This window comes from Petaurus breviceps, unplaced genomic scaffold, assembly GCF_028583685.1.
Source record: "Petaurus breviceps papuanus isolate PSGF00001 unplaced genomic scaffold, PetGlider_PUasm1.0 419, whole genome shotgun sequence".
Classification (NCBI taxonomy): Eukaryota; Metazoa; Chordata; class Mammalia; order Diprotodontia; family Petauridae; genus Petaurus; species Petaurus breviceps.
The window spans coordinates 7820619-7830308 of NW_027186324.1; positions in this window are offsets into that span (position 1 = coordinate 7820619).

Consider the following 9690-nt stretch of genomic DNA (forward strand, 5'->3'; position numbering starts at 1 on the left):
AGGTCCAGAGGAACACTTGACTGGGATCACACAGATGATAAGTGGCAGAGCCAAGACTTAAACCCAAGTCCTCCAACGTCAGATCTCACACTCTCTGAATTATGCCATATAGCCTTCTGTAAGTGACTGAGTTATATTTGGGATAAATTGTTATCCTGAAGTTCAGTTGTTACTTCAGGTCAGTGGGGTTTGGCTTGATGTGTCAGTGATGACCTACATTAGATGGAGATTTTCTCTAATCAAAGTTATCCTAACTCTTTTCTGGGGAATATTTAATTCTCTTGGGGTCCAAGTTGCAGCCTAGCTCTTTGGACAAGCCTCAGGTTCGGTGATGGCAGTTTTCTCATCTCAAAGATAAAAGAGGCCTAATCTTGTTTGAGTAAGTGGTTCACAATGAAGCATAACTTTTCATCAAGTAACAGTTATGAGGCCACAGGTAACACAATTCAACAAACCTTTATTTATTTAATATCTTCCATGTGGAAAGCAGGGGCACCTAGGCGGCAGAGTGGATAGAGTGCCAGCTTGTTGTCAGGAAGAAAGCACTCACTAGCTTTGTGACCCTGGATAAATCGCTTAACCCTGTTTGCCTCAGTTTCCTCATCTGTAAAATGAGCCAGAGAAGGAAATGGCAAACTACGCCAGTATCGTTGCAAAGAAAACCCCTAATAGAGTCACAGAGTTGGACGCAATTGAAATGACTGAACAACAACATCTAAAAGGCACCATCCTGGACGTTGGAAATATAAGAATAAAATTTTGAAATAAAAGATCTTATATGGGAGCAGGAGGAAGGATATAATATATATTTCATTCCTCCAGTCATTTGATTATTCTTTTGATATTGGTATTTCCTCCAATAATGCAGATCATGAGCCATCTAACCCTGTACATCCTGTGAAAATATGTTCTATGTCTTTTCATCGGGAAAGATGCTAAGGACCTTCTCTTAGCTCTCTGATGTCACAAGAACACCAATAGACCATGTGGTCTTTCCATGTTACCAGTTCATTTTATAAAATCTTACTTAACCTTATGCCTTCCCTCTGAAATTATCTCTATTTTTCCTCTCTATATCTTGTTTGTATTCAGTTTTTAAATTCTGTCTTCCCCATTAAATTGTGAGCTCCCTGAAGGCAGGGAGAGTTTTTTGCCTTTCATTGTGTCCTTGGCTCCTTAGCACAATGTCTGTCACAGAGTAGGTGCTTAATAAATCTTATTGACTTAATTTGACTTGTGTGACAACCCTCTGATCATTAATATAAGATCTGGCATAAAACTGGGAAGGGTCCAAGAAAGAGCCATTGCCAATGTTTGCCTTAAGGTGTGTCAGCTGTCACTTATGTTCTGCTCCCCTAAAGAAATTTGATGTTGCTGCTGACTGTCTATAAATATCAGGGAAGGAGAGATGTTTTTGTTTCACTGTATTTCTGCTGTCACAAGAATCTTAGGTGGTCAGAAAAAAATGAAGAAGAAATTGTGTAGCTAACCTCTGGTCTTTAATATCAAGCAAGCCTAGGACTAGCAAGGACCATTGGCCATGTTCTTCTAATGGCTGTATGCACAGTTATGGTGGGCCGTACTAGGTGGTGACAAGATGAGTGAGAGGGATGGAAGAAACATAAACATGCGATAAGACTTGGTAACTGACTAGAAAACAGAGTGAATGAAGCAAAAGAGAAAAGTCAAGGATAACTGCAAGCTTGCAAAACTGGGTTACTAGAAATGAGGAAGTTTGAAGGAGATGTGTGGGACAAATAATGAGTTCTGATTTGGATGTGTCTAATTTGAGATGATGAAGGAAACATCATGTAGAGATGTCCAGCTGGTAGTTGGTGATGTCAGACTGGAAATGAGGAGAGAAATTAGGAATGAATATATGCATTTGGTCTATATAGAGATGATAAATGGACTTCTGGGAGCTGACAAACTTCTCAAGAGAAAGAATGCAAAAATGGAAGAAAGCCCAGGCCAACGGCTATGGGGGCTACTTACATCTATAGGATGGAAGATAAATGATGATTACAGAAAGGAGACTGGGGAAGAACAGTCAAATAAAGGGGAGAAGTAGGAAAAATCAGTGTCATGGAATCCAATAGAGAAAAAGGTATCCAAGAAGAGAGGAGTAAATAATATTGAAAGCTTTTAGGAAGGTCAAGTAGGATGAGGACTAGAAGGAGGCCACAGAATTGAATTGTTAGGAGATTTCCGGCAGCTGTGGAGAAGATAAGGCTCAGAGATGAGGACGTGACTTGTGATTCCATTGTTATAGGGAACCGCTCCATACCTCTTTGGTAGAAGAAAATTCCCTTTGCCAGTATAGGTAGGCATCTGTTCTGCAACATATAATCCTAGAGAGAGCATCGAGGGGTCATGACAACAGTATGTGTGAGAGGCAAGGCTTGAGCACATGTCCTCCTGGCTTTGAGGATGGCTTACTATCTAATACACCACCTGGTCTCTATGTTGGAGAAAGCACTCCTATTGAAGGGTAAAGATGGAGGCCAGACTGCAAAGAGATGAAAAAAGAGTAGAAAGGGAATGGAAGAAAGTGTCAGTATCTCTTTCTAGGAGTTTGGCTATGAAAAGCTAATGAGATGTTAGATGAAGGTGATGGCAGATTTAAGGGAAGCTTTTTTTTGAGGATTGAGTTCATTGTTGTGCAGTCATTTTGCAGTCATGTTTGACTCTTGGTGACCCCATTTGGGGTTTGCTTGGCAAAGATCCTGGAGTGATTCACCATTTCCTTCTCCAGCTCATTTTTACAGATGAGGAAGCTAAGGAAAATAAGGTTAAATGATTTGTTCAGAATCACATAACTAGTAAGTTTCAGAGGCCACATTTAAACTTAGGAAGATAAGTCCTCTTGACTTCAGACACAATACTCTACCCATTGCACTACTTAGCTGCCCAAGGATTGGGCAGACCTGGACATATTTGAAGGCAGGAGAGAAGATATAGAACAAGGGGAGAACAAGAAAGTGAGGAGAAATTGAAGGGACAAGCTCCTGGAGAAATCGGGAAAAAATAGTATCAAGGGCCAAGGAGAAGAGTTTGTTTTGATTGCTGTTCATCCTTGCAGTGACTCTTCAGTTGCCACTGCTGATCTAAGCATTTAATGATCCCTTTTCACATACAGGAGTATATTCTGGGTTCCTTTCAGGGGACTTTGGCTGACTCCTAAGTATACTCTTATTATCCCTAAATACCTCAAACGCACCAAATTTATTTTTGAGGGAAACTGCATCTTTTTTTCCTTTGAAATAACTGACAACCTGCCATTCCTCAGCTTTCATTTTGTCTCATCTCGCTTTCAATTGTTGGTTCTTTGTCTTATTAATCTTCTGATGGGAATAGCTTAATGTGTATTTGTGTCTCAGTGAAGATAATCAAATAGACTCCTGCTATTACTAACCCTACTTTCATTGCCTAATCACCAAGAAACTATCTTCTAACATATTGGAAGGGATGATCTCCAAAGCCTCATCAGAGATTCTGTGATCCAAGAAATTAGGGAATTTGAGCACCTTTTATGTTCTGTAATTGAGAATGGTCGTTATATAGTTATATTTAATAGCTTTCTGGTACATAGCCTAATTTACTTTAAAATCTTGGGTGTTCCAGGCAGCATCCCTGCACCCCACCAACCGTTTTGAGTAATGAATACATAAAGGATTAAATATTTCTGATTGTATAACAGAAAAGTCATCTATTTTTTAAGACAAGGAAAGTGTCCTAGTTAAATATTGCCTAAAAACTAATCATAAAAGTACAATGTTCATACTTTTAAATTGGTACGGGCTAGAAAAGTTCACTTGGGACTTCTTCCATTGAACTTCTTTAATGATAATTGGGGGAAGACAGGGAGAAAGGCACCTTACAGTAGGAGGCATTTGCAGTTTCATAAGATAGTAGTTAGAACATTCTGTTCTAATGCTACTGAATGTAATAAGAATAGCAGGCCTTGGGAAAATGTCAACTGTAACAACCTAAGTGGTGGAACTAATTAGCAAACTCCTGACCTAAGAGATTTTGTAATGGGGACCACAGAGAATCAGACAGGACCATGCTAATACACAGGTGTAGGTAGAGGGCTCCGGTCTCATATCTGTTTCTATGTTCCCTAGGGTGTTACAGTGACTCTCTGTTTGTTATATTACAGCTCTTTTCTTAGCAAAGACATTAGAATTACAATTAGTGTTTGGTGCCAGGAGGTGAGGACAGGCTGGTCCTATGAATTCATCCATGTGGAGAACCCTCTTGAAGAAACTTCTGCTGATGCAGATCCCCAGCTGCTCTTAGTCACTGGTGAAAGGAAAGGTTAAGGGAGTTGTCTGGAATCACATCACCAGTGTGTCAAAAGTGAGACTTGAATCTGAGTCATCTTGACTCCCAGACCTCCCCTCTATCCACTAAATCATACTGCCTCCCTTTTCCAAATTATATTGTTTTTTCAGTCATATCTGACTCTTTGTGACCTTATTCAGGGTTTTCTTGGCAAAGATGCTGAAGTGGTCTGCCATTTTCTTCTCCATTTCTAAAATATGCTCCAGAAATAAATAGTATTTCTAAGCTGAGTCAAGCAAGGTGTAAATGAGGGATGAGAATGGAGTGGGGCAAGATTGTATTTTCATAAGTCACATATAGTACAACCAGTTCAGAACATTGTCCTGGGACATTTCTGCACTTTAAAGACTCGGAAGCACTATAGTTCACCTAACCCCTCTGGCATTTACTAGATCTGTCCCTTTATCACTCTAGAAAACAGCAAAAGTCAGACTTTTTTCATTTCTAAGAACTACAGCTGTCTGATTCATTGGTATTTCATTTCCTACTATTTTAATAACTATACTAAACAACCTCTAAAGGAAAGATCTTTTTAAAAAAAAATCCTTAATGTTGATAGTCTGGAATTTTTTGAATGAAGGCTAATTATAAGCTATAAATAGCCCTCTTCTATTCTTTGTGTTGGTGTCAATGAATTGTAGTTAAGACCTCCTAAACATGAGTATTTTCTCTCTCCATCAAATCTATAAATGAACCATAAAAAATAGGGACATGGATTACCAGGAGTCACCTTTTTTTTTAGTATTTTATTTTCCCCCAATTACATGTAAAAACAGTTTTTAACACCTTGAGTTCCAAATTCTCTCTCTTCTTCCCCACACCCCGTATTGAGAAAGCAAGCACTTCAATATAGGTTATACATGTGTTAGTCATGCAAAACATATTTCCATATTAGTCATATTGTCAAAGAAAACATAGACAAAAAAACTGAAGAAAAATAAAGTTGAAAAAGTATGCTTCAATCTGTATTCAAACACTATCAGTTCTTTCTTTGAGGATAGATAGCATTTTTCATCATAAGTCCTTCAGAGTTGTCTTGGATCATTGTGTTGTTGAGAATAGCTAAGTCATTGACAGCTGATCATCTTACAATATTGCTGTTACTTTGTACACAGTACATGTAACTTGTATCAGCTTTTGTAAATCTTCCCAGGTTTTTCTGAGAGCATCCTGCTCAACATTCCTTATAGGACAATAATATTCCAGCACAATCATGTACCACTATTTATTCAGCCTTTCCCCAATCAGTGAGTATCCCCTCAATTTCCAACTCTTTGTCACCAGAAAAGAGCTTCTAGAAATATTTTTGTACATATAGGTTCTTCTCCTTTTTTCATCTCATTTGGGATACAGACAGAGGTGGTGTTGCTAGGTCAAAGAAAGGGTATGCATGGTTCTATAGCCCTTGGGCATAGTTCCAAATTGCTCTATAGAATGGTTGAATCAGGTCACAACCCCACCAACCATGCATTAATGGCTCATTTTTCACATATCCCCTCTAACATTCGTTGTTTTCCTTTTCTGTTTTATTAGCCAATCTAATAGGTATGAGGCAGTACCTCAGAATTATTTTATTTTGCATTTCTCCAATCAATAGTGATTTAGAGCATTTTTTTCATATGCTATAAATAGCTTTGATTATTTCATCTGAAAATGGTTTATATCTTTTGATCATTTATCAATTGGTGAATGGTTCTTATTTTTTACAAATTTGACTCAATTCTCTATATGTTTGAGAAATGAGACCTTTAAACAGAGAAACTTGCTTCAATTTTTTTCACAGTTACAATTGCTTATTTCTCTCAATCCTATATTCCCCCCTTGTTTATTCTTTTCTCTTTGTTCTTTTACCATGTCCCTGCTCAAGTATTTTGCTTCTGACTATTGTCTCACCCAATCTGCCCTCCCTTTTATCACTACATCCCACTTCCTTCTCTTATTCCCTTCCCCTTCTTGTAGGGTAAGATAGATTTCTATACCCAGTAAAGTATATATATTATTCCCTCTTTGAACCAATTATGATGAGAATAAGGTTCACTCACTCCCCCTCACCTCCCTCATCTTCCCTTCCAATGTAAAAGCTCTTTCTTGCCTCTTTTATGTGAGATAATTTACTCCATTCTATCTTTCCCTTTCTCCCTGTTCATTCCTCTCTCACCCATTAATTGTATTTTTGTAGGTATCATCCCTTCATATTCAACTCATATCCATGCCCTCTGTCTATAAATACTCCTTCTAACTTACTTAATAATGAGAAAGTTCTTATGACTTACAAGTATCATCTTCCCATGTAGGAACGTAAGCAGTTTAAGCTTATTAAGTCCCTTATGATTTCCCTTTCCTGTTTACCTTTTTATGTTTCTCTTGAGTTTTGTATTTGAAAGTCAAATGTTCTATTCAGTTCTGGTCTTTTCATCAGGAATGCTTGAAAGGCCTCTATTTTGTTGAATGTCTACTTTTTCCTCTGAAGAATTATACTCAGTTTTGCTGGATAGGTGATTCTTGGTTGTAATCCTAACTCCTTTGCCCACAGGCCTCACTTCTACTCTAGTATTTAACAAGACTGAGACATACATTTTTCTCAGATGATTGATGATAGTAACAGTAGGAAATACAATAGGTTGGTGACAGTGGGATATTAAACAGGCTTTTATATTCCTATTAGTAAATAATAATGGCTTACATTTATATGTTGCCTCAAGGTTTGCAAAGTTTCATATGTTATATATGTTAACATATATGTATATATGTGTGATAGTAATGGCATTTAAAGATTCTCCTGTATTGGCTTGGTTTTTCAAATTGATTGTGTTAAAACCCAGAGCTTGTTAATCCCACCTGTGGGATGGACTTGTTGATGTGAAAAGAGAGTCCTGAACTGGGAGGAGCTGGTGACGTAGATTTGGAGGGACAAGAGGGAGGCAGAAGAACTTTTTGGAAGCAGCACCTCGTGGAGGCAGAGAGAGAGACTGAGAGAATTGCTGGGGGGGGCACTTTGAATCACCCTGGACTTTTGAGACCTGCCCCCTGACCTGCCAAGGACTGAGGAGACATGGCTGTTTTGCTGGTACTTTGTCTGTTTTGATGTTGTTTTGCCAGATTTGTCTACTGGTGAAAGACAGTCCTTTTGTTGAAGAAGTCCTGGAACCTGGCTGTTGGCTAAGAAGCCCTGAGACTGTTCTGCAGACAGAGAGTGAATACTGTCCACTGGTGAAGGACAGTGCTGTTGTTGCAGGGGTCTGGGAACCTTTCTGTTGGTTCAGAAGCCCTGAAGAAGGATTTTCTCGTTGTATGTTTACAGAAATCCTGGGAGAGGGTTTTGCTAATGTTTTCAGGGGTTCTAGGACTGTTCTACAGACAGAGGATGAATTAATGAAGAGACTGGCAATGTATCTTGTGGCCTTGCTAAGCCTTGTCTCCCCAGGAACTAAGATTGCTGAGAACTTGCCTCCTGTCAAGATGAAGAAAAGACCTCCATTTGGGTATTAAGTGCTGTGTTTAAACTTGATGTAACTCTGGGGTAGATTCAATTGTGATCCAGGGGTGGGGAACTTTTGACCTTTTTGTGCTCTGTGATTGAACAAATGAAGTTACTTTACTTATGTTTGGAAACTAATCTCCATTTGAGAAGAGGGGCTTTGTGGTGGACTAAATGAAGGCACAGCCTAGGGGTGGAGTAGTATTTAGAACAGGGACTTTGTAATTGATTGAATGATTGGAAGGTCCTGGGGTGGGGTAGTGCTTGGAGATTATTTAATCACGCTTAGTAAATGCTTTATTTGGAATGATGTCATGTTTTGATCTTCTCTGTTCTTGGTTTGTCACTGAATAAAATGGAGAGCGCCTATGCTGGTATTCTGAACCTTGGGAATTTGCCTTTCCTTGGCATTACATTACAATATGTTGACTTATTTGTCATCTCAGTTTTACAGATGAGAAAACTGAGGCACAGAAAGGTTAAGTGATTTGCCCAGGGTTATACAGCAAAATTGTCTGAAACAGGATTCAAATTCAGGTCTTCCTGACTTGAAGTGTAGCTCTCTATGCCCTGGGCTACCTAGGTGCACCAATGCTTAAATGCTTAGTAATGATGATTATAAGAATGGACATTAAAGGGGGAGCTAGGTGGTATAGTGGATAAAGCACCACCCTTGGAGTCAAGAGGACTTCTCTTCAAATTCAACCCCAGGCACTTACTAACTGTGTGACCCTGAGCAAGTCACTTAAGGCCAATTGCCTAAAAAAAAAAAAAAAGAACGAAGACTAAAAAAATTCTACCAAGTCTACCAAGAAAAGATGGTCTAGAAATCACTAGGTTTCTTTAACCAAGAACATCCAAAGAAGTTGAGTTTGTGACTTGGATTCATGGTTAAGGACAAGAATATTTGGACCTGTGATCTAATAGTTCATCAATTAGAATGAAATAGACATTCAGCTCTGGACTCACATAAGCAAGGAGGTATAACTTTTAACATTTTTATTGAATGGGGTATATCCATGTTATAAACTTACAAATTGCAAAAAAATAGTCAAATACTAGAAATGGTATGATGAAATGAACTTCATATCCAGAATGTATATGTGTTTATATGCTAAGAGGATCAAATTCCTCTCTCTATCTCATCCACACCCATTTTTATCAAGCCCATATAACAGAAAAGATTCTAACTCTTACTCATTTAACTATTTGCAATCGACAAAAGGGCAACATCAAAATGCCTACTTAAAGCAAAAACAGAAACATCTCAGGCGGTGTAATCAGTTTTCAACTATGACGTATTTTCCAGTAGTCTCTATCTCTAGCACATAAACAAAACTTCTCCTTAGACAATCTAAGCATATAGAGAGAAGTGGAATAACAGCACAGGTCTACAGTTGAACAAGTTCCTAGATGTCATCTCATCCACCTTGCACCTTACAAATGAGAAGAAGAAAGCCTAGAGAGGGACTTGCCTAGTAACCCATGCAGTTACTATAGCAATAGCAGGGATATGTGGAACCCTGCCCAAATTGGCTTATCAGAGCTGATTGTTAAAATTTCAGGCAGACCATTAGAAATCAGAAAATGCTATAAATAAAGGCTTGAGTTATTGCTTTTTTCCAATAGTATAGGTGGAAGAAAGTGATGAAAAAAAGTTAATAATACAGATTAAACTTAAAAGTATGTCCTGTGTTCATTTTTTTTGAAGAGCTAGTTGTTAAACATGCCAGCACATCCCTGTCCTGACTTTCTAAAAAAGAGGAAAAATGAGAAAGTAATAGACATTTGAAAATCAATAACCAAGCACATCATATGAATATATATATATATATATATATATATATATATATATATATATATAT